The sequence below is a fragment of the Aedes albopictus genome, chromosome 1 (genome assembly GCF_035046485.1).
Source record: "Aedes albopictus strain Foshan chromosome 1, AalbF5, whole genome shotgun sequence".
Taxonomy (NCBI): Eukaryota; Metazoa; Arthropoda; class Insecta; order Diptera; family Culicidae; genus Aedes; species Aedes albopictus.
This window is the reverse complement of record NC_085136.1, coordinates 68188249-68201269: the sequence shown is the minus strand read 5'-3', so window position 1 is coordinate 68201269 and position 13021 is coordinate 68188249. Positions and strand designations below refer to the sequence as shown.

Genomic DNA, 13021 nt, shown 5'->3' with positions numbered 1-13021 from the left:
AAATTTCTCTAAAATTGGTTTTAGCTATCTAAATGAAGTTCTGAAATTCTGAAAAAAAATCATAGTAAAAAGTGGTATAAAATGTAAAAATCAATCTTTTTTTTAACTAAAAAAAATACAATTTCTCTAGAGAATGCTGTAAGAATTCGATCCAGGATTTCTCCTGGAAATCATCCCGGTATTCCACTCAGAATTTCTCCTGGTATCTCTTTACGTTTTCCTCTTAGAATTCCTCCAGAAAATTTTGTCGGGATCATTTCAGGGGTTCCTCCGGAAATATTCCAGGGATTTCTCGTAAGATTCCTTCAGTTTTTTCTCACGAGATTCCTCTAGAGATTTTCCTTAAAATGTTTCTCGGGTTTCCATCAAGAGTTTCTCGAGTGATTCCTTCAGATATTCCGGTGATTTCTTCATCGATTTCTCCCGGGATTTTCTGGGATTTCCTTGGGCGTTTTTCCCGGAATTCCTTCAACGATACCTTTCCCGGGATTCCTTTTGGTGTTATTTCCGGAATTCATTCATTGGACCTTTCCATTTTGTTTTTCCTGTGATAGATTCCTCAATAATTTTGTCAAGGATTTCTCCAGGATTTTTTTTAATCCTGTTGGGAATTCCTCCTGAGATTCTTACATTGATTCCACATGGGACAAGGAATTCGTTCAGTGATATTTTCCGCCGATTCGTCAGGGATTCCGACCGGCATTTATTCCTCCAAAAAATCCTTTCAGGATTCATTCACGAAATATACTCGAGACTGCATAGCGGATTCCTCCAGGATTCTTTCTGGGTTGTCTAAAGGAATTCCTTTAAGTATTTCCTCTGCACTTTCTTCGAAGATTTCTTCCTAGATTTCTTCATTGATTGCTACCGGGGTTCCATTGAGGACTGCTCCCAAAGTTCCTCCCGGGTTCTTTCACGTATTATTCCCGAGATTACATTCGAGATGGGCTGCAAAACGGTGAGTCGATAAGGAGAGCGTCCAACATAGCTCTGGTCCTCACAAGTTCCTACCTCATGCTTCCACGGGTCAAACGATGACAAAGACCGCCAGCTAAGAGTTGTGTGCTTAGCTGGTAGTGCAGCCTGGGCACTGTTGTCCTTCTGACTTCAGCTAGATTGAGGAGGTACGATCCGAGCGTCTGTTCACTAAGGAGGTGCGGCTCAAACAGCGTCTGTTCTGGCATCCAGCGGCTGAGTATGAAATGCTGTATTGCGTCAGCTATACCTAAGAAGGCAGCCCCTTCAACGCAATGTAGGCAGCGCGGCCCCGGTAAGGTAGCCTGCTGAAAACCTTCAAGCACCCAGAAAAGCAATAGTAGAGTAAACGGATTGATTCAACGGCAACAGACCCGGCAACGAATAACGATTGGAAAGTCGGATCTTGGAACGTGAGAACTTTGAATGAACCCGCACGTGTTGGGCTCCTGGCTCGTGAACTGCGGAATGTCGGCGTTAATGTGGCCGCTATCCAGGAGATACGCTGGCCCAAAACTGGAGAACGCGAATTCCGAGCGGTGGATCCCATCGCCAACACTTCATTCAAGTACCACATCTACTACAGCGGCGGCGATAAGGCAGAACGCGGAGTTGGCTTTATAGTGATCGGGAAGCAGATGAAGCGAGTTATTCGGTGGAAGCCGATAAGCGACCGAATCTGTGTGTTGAGGATGAAGGGCAAGTTCTTCAACTACAGCCTGATCAGCATCTATGCGCCAACGAACGACAAACCCGATGACATGAAGGATGAGTTCTATGAGAGCCTTGATAAGGCCTACGGAGAGTGCCCAAAACAAGATGTCAAAATAGTCATCGGAGATGCAAATGCGCAGATCGGCAGAGAAAGTTTCTTTCGGCCTGTCATTGGAACGGAAAGCCTTCATTCTGTTACCAACGATAATGGTCTGCGCCTTGTGACATTCGCTGCTGCTAGAGGGATGGCAATCAGCAGTACCTACTTCGCACGTAAGAATATCCGAAAACACACCTGGCGACACCCGAGTGGTGACACTTGCTCCCAGATAGACCACGTGCTGGTCGACGGGCGACATTTCTCGGACGTCATAGATGTGAGGTCCTACAGAGGCCCGAACATCGACTCGGATCATTATCTTGTAGCCGCTAAAATTCTGGCGCGATTATCCAGCGTCACGAGTTCAAGAAACAACAGGACGATGCGTTTCAATTTCCAGCGCTTGTCAGCCGAAGGGGTTGCTGCACAGTACCATCAGAAGCTAGACGAGAGGATAGCAGAGACCAACGGATCTGGAGATGTCAACAGCTTGTGGGGAAGTATCCACGAAGCAGTGACAACAACAGCGCAAGAGGTGATTGGTACCGCTCAGCGACGCCAACGTAATGGTTGGTTTGACGAGGACTGCCAGCGACGAACGAAAAGAATGCCGCCAGAAGTCGAATGCTAGTGGCCGGTACCCGGCAGAACAGAGAGCGGTACAGGGTTGCAAGAGCAGAAGAGAAACGAATCCACCGCAGGAAAAAACGGCAACACGAAGAGAGTGTTATTGCTGAAGCGCAGGAAAGTATGGGCAGGAACGATATGCGGAGATTTTATGCAACTGTCAATGGCGCGCGGCACAAGACTGCGCCAGTGCCCGCCATGTGCAATGACCGGGAAGGAAATTTGCTGACAGACAAAACAATGGTGGCAGCCAGGTGGAAGGAGCACTTCGAAGATTTGTTGAATGGTAGCAGCGAAGGAGCACCCAGGAACAGGATTAACATAATGGATGACAGTCAAGCAGTGGAACCACCAACACTGGATGAGGTTAAAAAGGCCCTTAAGGAGCTGAAAAACAGCAAGGCTGCTGGGAAGGACGAGATCCCGGTCGAACTTCTTAAGCACGGAAGCGAGCAGCTACATCAATCAATCCATCAGATTATTATAAAGATTTGGGAGGATGAAGAATTGCCCACTAGTTGGTTGGATGGCTTCATATGCCCAATCTACAAGAAAGGGCACAGACTGGAGTGTGCCAATTACAGAGGGATTACCCTTTTAAATTCGGCGTATAAGATACTGTCGCGTGTCCTGTTCAACAGACTGCGACCTCTTGAGGAGTCCTTCGTCGGCGAATACCAGGCTGGTTTTCGTGAGGGCCGATCAACGACGGATCAAATGTTTACCCTGCGGATGATCCTAGATAAATTTCGGGAATATAAGTTGCAGACTCACCATCTGTTCATTGATTTTAAAGCAGCGTACGATTCAGTGAAAAGAAATGAGCTTTGGCAGATAATGTCAGAACATGGTTTTCCGGCGAAACTAATTAGGCTGATACGCGCAACGCTGGATGGATCAAAATCAAGTATTCGGATCGCGGACGAAGTGTCTACGTCGTTTGTGACCTTGGATGGATTGAAGCAGGGGGTTCACGCAAATGCTGGACCGCTTAACGACCGTGCTAACAGGGCGAAGGCCGGTGGTAATAGCGGGTGACTTTAATGCCTGGGCTGTGGAATGGGGAAGCCGTTTCACGAACCAGCGGGGTCAGCTCCTGCTAGAAACACTGGCCATCTTAGATGTCGACTTGGCTAACGTCGGTACCAAGAGTACCTATAGTCGAAACGGAGCGGAGTCAATTATTGACGTGACTTTTTGTAGTCCTGGCCTAACAAGTAGTTCGAACTGGAGAGTAGATGATGGCTACACTCACAGCGACCACCTGGCGGTTCGCTACAGTATCGACTACAACAACAGCAGACAGCGGATAGAAGAAGAGGCGGCTAGGCCAAGGCCAAGCCCTCGTAGGTGGAAGACATCATACTTCGACGAAGAGGTATTTAGGGAAGCGCTCCGCCGTGAGCGAAACTTACTCGGTTTAGACGGCGACGAGCTGGTAGCGGTGCTCTCACGTGCGTGTGATGCGACCATGCCTAGGAGAGTCCACCCTAGAAATGGGAGGCCACCGGCTTACTGGTGGACCGACGCGATTGCGGACCTGCGCCGCGCCTGCCTACGGGCTAGGCGGCGGATGCAGCGAGCACGATCAGAGGAAGAGCGAAACGAACGGCGGGTGGTGTTCGCCGCTGCAAAAGCCGCGCTCAAGACCGAGATAAGAGCAAGCAAAAAGGCCTGCTTTGAGGGTCTCTGTCAGAGTGCCAATACGAACCCGTGGGGTGATGCCTACAGGATCGTTATGGCCAAGACGAGAGGTGTAATGGCTCCTACAGAGCAATCTCCAGAGATGTTGGAGGGGATCATTGGAGGACTTTTTCCGCGTCATGATCCTAGTCCTTGGCCTCCTTTCGTAGGACAGCCGGGGACTGGGGCTGGCGATGAGGAAATGGTCACCGATGTGGAACTTGCGGGGATAGCTAAGTCCCTTAGCGTAGGTAAGGCCCCAGGTCCGGACGGAGTTCCGAACCTGGCCTTAAAAGTAGCTATTGCAGAAGCTCCCGAGATGTTCAGGTCTGCTATGCAGAAATGCCTGGACGAGGGAGTTTTCCCAGAAGCTTGGAAGAGGCAGAGCCTGGTACTATTGCCAAAGGCGGGGAAACCACCCGGAGACCCGTCGGCATATAGACCAATATGCTTGATTGACACGGCGGGGAAGGTGCTCGAAAAGATCATCCTCAATAGAATGTTGAAGTTCACTGAGGGCGTAAATGGTCTCTCGAGCAACCAGTATGGCTTCCGGAAGGGGAGGTCCACCGTAGACGCTATCTTGTCGGTTACAAAAACCGCCGAGAAAGCACTCGAGCCTAAGAGGAGGGGAATTCGCTTTTGCGGGGTAGTGACTCTGGATGTAAGGAATGCATTTAATAGCGCCAGTTGGGCTGCTATTGCTGATGCGCTCTTGCGTCTGGGGATACCGGAGTACTTGTACAAGATTCTCGGAAGCTACTTCCAGAATCGCGTACTTGTATACGACACGGAGGTGGGTCGGAAGTGCTTTCACATAACCTCAGGAGTCCCGCAAGGTTCCATCCTGGGTCCGGTGTTATGGAATGTCATGTACGACGAGGTGTTGAGGTTAGAGTACCCAGTGGGAGTGGTGATTGTCGGATTTGCCGACGATATTACGCTCGAAGTCTACGGTGAAACGATCGAGGAGGTGAAGTTGACTACCGACCACTCGATCAAGGTTGTGGAGGCGTAGATGCGGTCCAGAAAACTGGAGCTGGCTCACCACAAGACAGAGGTGACGGTTGTTAACAACATGCAGTCGGCGCAGCAGACGGAGATCAGTGTAGGAGAATGCACTATCCTGTCGAAGCGCTCTGTCAAGCACTTGGGCGTGATGATCGACGATAAGCTTACCTTCGGTAGCCACGTCGATTATGCCTGTAAAAGAGCCTCCACAGCTATTGCGGCACTGTCCCGGATGATGTCCAATAGCTCAGCGGTGTACGCCAGTAAGCGCAAGCTTCTGGCTAGTGTTGCTACGTCCATACTTAGGTATGGCGGCCCGGCGTGGGGTACCGCGCTAAGTACTGAATGCTACCGACGGAAGCTGGAAAGTACTTACAGGCTTATGTGTCTGAGGGTTGCAAGCGCGTACCGTACCGTGTCACACGACGCTCTCTGTGTCATTACTGGTATGGTGCCTATCAGCATTCTTATCAGTGAGGACATGGAGTGCTTCGAAATGCGCGGCACAAGAGGCATACGCAAGACTGTCAGGATGGCCTCTATGGTCAAATGGCAGCGCGCGTGGGACAGTTCCACCAAAGGAAGGTGGACCCATAGGTTGATACCGAGGGTAGATAGTTGGATTAATAGGCGCCATGGGGAAGTTTCATTCCACCTGACACAGGTCCTTACAGGTCATGGTTGCTTCCGACAGTATCTACACCGTTTCGGGCATGCGGATTCTCCCGAATGCCCAGTGTGCAATGGTTTAGAGGAAACGGCGGAACACGTTTTGTTCGTGTGCCCGCGTTTTCGCACAATGCGTGACCGCATGCTTGCCACATGCGGGGAGGACACAACTCCGGACAACTTGGTCCAGAGAATGTGTAGGGATGAGATTAGCTGGAATGCCGTTTCAACGGCTATCACCCATATCGTCTGGGAGCTACAAAGGAGGTGGCGCGTGGACTCGGAGAATGGCTAGTCCAGATGCAGTACAAGAGGTGGTCCAGGGGTTCGAAGTCGGCTTCGTAGGTCATACCGGTGCCCTGCGGTCGAGATCGACCCTTACAGCGATTAAGTGGCCGCGGAGAGGAAGTCCCGGTAGCGGTGCTGTCGTGGCGTCAGTCTACTGGGTTGGATCTGAGCCCGCGGTTGGAAAGGGGTCCCCGGCAAGGGTCGGGGTAGGTGAGACCCTGCTGTCTGCAACCTACGGATGCAGCTGATAAGGCCTGAAGGGTAGTGATACCCTTGCCTTCAGCAGGTCAGATCGGGTTGCATGTGGGCATCAGTTCTTGATGTCCGCTCAGCAGTAGGGCGCGGGCGGGGTTGACCCTGCCCGCCTTCCGAGGACAAAGGGAGTGGCGAGGACCACTCGGGAAACTGGCTAAGCGCCAGCATGCTATCGTGATGGACTCTCCAGTGCGAGTCATCGATGTTCGTTGCTGCTAGGCTACGGCAGCTAACCTTGAGGGTGCGATATGCACTAGCCCCTCTCTGAAGCAATACCTTCTTGGTGGTTCCGGAGAGACGTAGGGTTTGGCGACCATAGGAATGTGTTTTAGTGGGTCGAGGAGAGAGTAGTCCTGGCTTCTACCGGCATTGTAGAAGACGGCCTCATCCCCACACTACCCTAACCTCCCTGTTAGGGTGTCTGATGAGCAGATTTATCCCCCTATGGTTTAGAAGGAAAAAAAAAAAAAAAAAAAAAAAGCAGGGGGATGCTCTTTCAAATTTATTGTTCAACATTGAACTCGAAGGAGCGATTAGGAGGTCAGGCGTGCAGAGGAATGGCTCTATCGTCACACGGTCGCACATGCTCCTCGGTTTTGCGGACGACATTTATCAAATCGGCATCGATCGTAGGGCAGTGGAGGAAGCTTATGCTCCTCTGAAGAGAGAGACAGCGAGGATAGGCTTGACGATTAACTCTACCAAGACGAAGTACATGATAGCGGGTAGAGACAGAAGCAGGCCTAGTGGTGTTAGTGCTAAGGTAGTGATTGATGGGGAAGTGTTTGAAGTTGTTGAAGAATTTGTTTATCTTGGAACACTTGTGACATGTGACAATGACGTTTCCCGTGAAGTGAAAAGGCGTATTGCAGCTGCGAATAGGGCCTTTTACGGATTGCGTAGCCAGCTTAGGTCCCGTAACTTGCAAACGCAAACAAAATTCGCTCTGTATAAGACGCTGATTCTTCCGGTTGCCCTCTACGGTCACGAAGCGTGGACGTTAAAGGAGGTAGACCGAAAAGCTTTTGGAGTTTTTGAGCGCAAAGTGCTGCGGACAATTCTCGGTGGGAAACAAGAAAATGGAGTGTGGCGCAGACGCATGAATCACGAGTTGTACCAAGTGTACGAAGATGCGAATATTGTCAAACGTATAAAATACGGCAGACTTCAGTGGGCTGGACACGTAGTGCGAATGTCGGAAGAAAGAATAGCGAAAACAATATTCAGCAGAGAACCCGGTAGAGGTAGGCGACTTCGTGGGCGGCCGTGAACTCGCTGGCTGCACGCGGTTGAAGAAGATCTACGATCCCTAAACGTTCGGGGAAACTGGAGGAACATCGCCCAAGACCGACGAAGATGGTGCTCTACTATACGCTCGGCATTGGAGTAAAGTTACTTTGTAGCCAACAAGGTATCAAGGTAGGTACATTCGAGATAGGTACCTCCAGGATTCTTCCCAGGATTTTGTTATTTAGTTTTACCGATTTCCTAAAGGGATTCCGCCCAAGATTCTTATACGGATTCTTTCAAGCATTCTTCCAGGAATTCCTTCAGAGATTTCTTCCGGGATTCCTTCATTGATTTCTCATATAATTCCGTTGCGGGGATTTCTTGGGAATTCTTTAGAAATTTCTGCAAAGTATTGCTGTGTGCATTCGGAATGCAAATATCAAATGCGAGAGCACCAAATGCGATAAGATTTTCTAACAAGTAACCCGATGTCAGTGGGAGCTTTTGAATCCTAGGTTGGCGATGGTTTTGGCTATGGTTGCTAAGTTGCCTTTGGTAACACTGTGTTACCGCGTTCGGAGCGCATTTGGGCACCGTTTGCATCTTGAACGCACACAGCAATATCATTCGAGAATTCTATCAGGAATTCAATCAGGGATTCCTCCCTGAAGTTCTTCAGAGATTTCTCCAGAGAATTCTACATTTCTACCAAGATTATTTTATGTATTTCTTTCGGTATTTCACACCCGGAATTATTTTCGGGATTCATTCATTGATTTTTCCCAGCTTCTGTACGGATTTTACCTATAATATTCCTTTAGTAAGTTTCTTTTCTTTATTTTATCTAGGCTTCATCCAAGAATAGGCCTTTTCAGTTGACAGGTCCGTGAATGTCACTGTTTACAACTGCCGAACAAAGGCGCAAACTAGGATTCCATCAGGGACATTTCCCGACATTTTATCAGGGATCCCTTCTGGTATTCCTCCCAGAATTCCTTTGAGGATTTCTTCCGGGGATTCCTCTAGAAATTTTTCAGAAATGCTTCAGACTCCTTTTGGGAACCCCCTCGGGATTCCTTCCGTGATTTCTGCCTGAATTCCAACTGAGATTTTTTTTACCGTTTTCATCTCTCCATGGCGACATACCGCGATGGGGGTGACAGTTGAAAGTGTAAACACAGTGTGAGCACAACTTAACTAAATTTCGTCGAGTGTTCGTTGGTGCTTAACAAATTCCTTTGTTTTCAACTGTCACCCCGTTCATCGAACGTCAGAAGCACATGGTAAACAGAAAAAAATCAGCCGATCGCATCTGTCTTATGGATAACCTTATTGTATCTGGAATACCTTTATTGATTCCTCCCGGAATTCCTTTAAGGACATTTCCGGACATTTCATCCCTTCTAGTATTCCTCCCAGGGATTCCTACAGAATTCTTCCTGGGTTTACTCCCGCGATTTATTTAGATATTTCTCTCGGGCTTCCTTCGAGAATTCCTTTCCGTATTTCTTCAGGAGCTCTTGCCGGTATTCCTTTAAACATTTCTCCTGAGGTTTCCTCTGAGACTTCTTCCGGGATTCCCCCAGGCATTTCTCTCGGCATTCCTACACTATTTTGTCTTGGAATTTCTCCAGGGATTCCTTCAATGATTCCTAGGGGGCATCCATAAAGTACGTCACGCTTAGAGGGGGGAGGGGGGATTCTGAAAAGTGTGACAAGCAATGTATTAAGTATAGGAAAAACCCGTACGAAGGGGGGAGGGGGGGTCGAAAATTCTTATTTTTAGCGTGACGTACTAAATGGATGCCCCCCTACAGAAATTTCTGCTGAGATTCCTTCGGTGGTTTCTTACTGATTTTGATCGCGTGTTTTCAGTGTACTCTTGAGGATATCCAAGTTGACTCCTTTCGAGATTTTTTCAATGATTCTTCTTCTTATTCTTCTTTATGGCTCGACGTCCCCACTGGGACTTAGCCTGCCTCGCTTCAACTGAGTGTTCTTTCAGCACTTTCACAGTTATTATTTGAAGGCCCTTCTTTGCCTGTCATTGCATAGATTTGTATATTGTAAGGCAAGTACAATGATACATGTGGTACCTTGTGGTATGCACATAATAAATTATTGTATTACTCTATTACGTTTAGCGTGTATGTTTACATTGAGTATCTGTCATATGCGGAGATATTGTTATTGTTGTCTGGAGTGTGAATCATTGTATGTAATATTGAAGTATCGGTAATAAAGTGTATACAAATAATGAATACAGTTGTTGAATAATCATTACAGAGAAAGATTCTCACAATACACAATGCTCAAGGAGCCGAGAAAATTTTCCCGACCGGAACGGGAATCGAACCCGCCGTCTCCGGATTGGCATTCTATAGCCTTTATCATTAGGCTAAACTGGAGACCCATAGCATAAAAAAAATATTTAAAAATATATCTGCTTGCTTCGAACGTACAAAGAGAAAATTTATTTGTACGTAATATCGAACGAAGAGCGAAGCTCTCCAAAATTGGACAAAATTCATTTTTTTTTTCAGCTCAATGCACAGCAACTTCACCCCCCTAAACGTCACAAGAATTTAAGAGTTTTTTCCGGGATTCCTTTAGATATCACTCCTAAGAAATTTTTAGAGACAGATACCTTCCGGGATTCTTTCAGAGATTCCTTCAGCGATTTCTCCCAGGATACCACCCTACATTCCTCCAGGAATTTCTCTCGACATTTATACACTATTTTATCTTGCGACTTTTTCAGGGATTCCTTCAATTACCCCTATAGGAATTTCTGCTGAGATTCCATCAATACCTTCCGAGGTTTTTTCAGTGATTACTCCTGGATTTTGTAGGGACTCAAATCCAGAGAATTTTATAGGACTTACTTCATGGAATTCCCTTATTGAGTCCTCCCGGATTTTTTTCCAAGGATTCTTCCCGAAATTTCTATAACTATTTTTCTAGGTTTTCTTATTTGTTTTTCCTTCATAGATATCTCTTGGGATTGCTTTTGGAATTTCTCACAAGATTCCTTCCAACATTCTTCTAGAAATTCCTCCCGATATTGATTTAGGGGCTCCTCCAGAGATTTCTTCATTGATTATTTTCGGACTTCCATTTGAAATTTCCCCAGAGATTCTTTAAGCAAATCCTTATGCTTATCCTTCATTATTTTCTCCAGGAATCATTACGAGATTTCTTCATGAATACCTCTCGGGTTTCCTCCCCAAGTTTCTCCTGAGATTCCTTCCTGGATTCTCGCACTAAAACTTCTCTTGAGATTTTTTCAGGGATTTCTTCCTGGGTTCCTTCCAGGATTACTCCTGGATTTTCTGCCTGGATTTTTCCTAATATTGGATTCATCTAGAAAATATTCCTGGAATACCACCGAGGATTACTCCATGGGGGCTGTTAAGGAATTCCCAACTAACAATTGCAAGTCACAAACAAGCAAGCTTGCTGAATTGTTGCTTAATAATGGTAATGATAGCTGAACTAATATTATGCTCAACACATAACAGTTTAAATGATTTTTCAATTGAGAAAATAGTCAATGTTCGACTTTCCTCATCGGTATCAACAATGATAAATTAAAACACTTTTCAAAAGTTTAACAAGAAATTTATCCGACAAGCATTGATTCTTTAACAAAAGAGTTAAACAAAACATTTCTCTGCATCTTATTAGGCTGATGTTCGATAAGCATATGCTCCTGAACAATGTGCTTTTCACTTGTCAAATAAACGCCATCAGCCCGTCATTGTTTGACTTGGAACTTTGTTCGGATTATGGGATAAATCATGGCTAAAACTGTTTAGACAACCAAGTTGTTAAAGAACCAAAATTTTAAACGAATCACATAAAATAAAAGAGAATAGAGTTATGTAGTTTAACATTGAGTGCCAAGAGATGTAATCAACGTAAAAATGAGGCATTTATTTATTATATAGTCTGTAACAAGCTATCTTGTACCTTGATTATTATATTTTTTATCTTCCGCAACAGTTAGATTGTACGAGACGCTTGGATCGATGCATTTGACATTTCAGTGCTGTCGTGTTTACTGAATATTGTTCCCACAGTCACCTAGATAATCAAACAGCATTCAGAAATTGACACATTTCAAGTATACCTAAACAACCCTATGCACTATTTATTGAACATAATATCAAGATTCCATGACAAAAGCATAGATAAAAAAAATTGCTTAACGGATCTTCGACTGAGCATGAGTAGATTACCTGAACAGATGCTGTGAATGCACCATGTCCAAGACCATACCGCACCACATATTGTCATATATTTTTAAAGATCGATATTTAATAATAAAAATAAAAACATATTCATATCGCAATTAGTTCGTCTGCAAACAATATCTTCAATAAGAACCAACACTTTTTGGCCGCATTCGATACAAGTTTTCTCACCGTGCGATGAAAATACTGACAGCGAAATCAGAATGGAAAACACGTGTTTTGGGCTGAACAGCTGTTGAAGTATAAGCGTTGTTCAGTTGATTACCACGTGCTGTGCTAATTCACCACTGCTGAACACAAGTTCAGGAATGATCATTATTGAGTCATGGGAAGATGATGCTTTGCTTTGGGTGCTGCAACTCACCATCTCTAGGATGGCGCAGATAGGAAGGCATGCGGCTGGCAATCGACAGGTCTCGAGTTCTAATCCGGATTTAGGTAATTTTATATGTAATTCTTATTACATAATAGGTGTTCTCAACATGAGAGCGAATAATTACACTCGTGAGAGTTCAACATTTTTGCATATTATTTATTTTCAGTCATTTTTGCCAATGCTTAATAACAACTTTCTTGTACATTTGTAAAACGCTTTGTACAACAAAAAATTAAGTTGGTGCACAACATGATGCTTTATAACTTCTCCAAATTTGTGTGAACAAAACCCGAACATAGGTTGTACGTGAAAATAATTCAAATGTTATTCAACATTATGCTGAATTAATCCGTCATAATGGTGCCTGTTAAATGAGTGATTGTTAGTTGGGTTGCTCGATAGTGCAACGAGCCATGTATGGGAATTGGGAGAGCTTGCTATACTATATGGGGCAGGAAAATGCCGAAAAATGATAAAAATGCATCGTCATTAATGAATTTTTCCTTCATAAACCGCGTAGACCAGATTTTGGTAGTAATGTTGTAGTAATCAATTGATTTTCTACATTTACCTCTTCACAAAGTAACTGGTTACTGGAGGGAAAATATACCTAGTTTTTAATAGTAGATGTGTCTAATGTCCTTTAAAGAATCCTAGATTACTCGAAGTGGTTGCATGTTTATCACTTCTACCAATGGTTTCTAGAATTTGTCAACAGTTCGGAGTAAGTATATCTACGTAGGAAAAAAAATATAAAGCTTTCAACTTTCTTCGAATCCCCACTCCAATTAACGATAACGTCAATCAAAGCTACCGGCATTGGCATACAGCATGGAA

General features: G+C 45.4%; 1 protein-coding gene across 1 annotated transcript in view; it reads right to left on the bottom strand.

The window, feature by feature from the left end:
• The window catches only part of LOC109401821 (serine/threonine-protein kinase 32A), a 551348-nt gene that overhangs the window by 536852 nt on the left and 1475 nt on the right, over positions 1-13021 (bottom strand). The gene's annotated exons all lie outside the window — the stretch shown is intronic.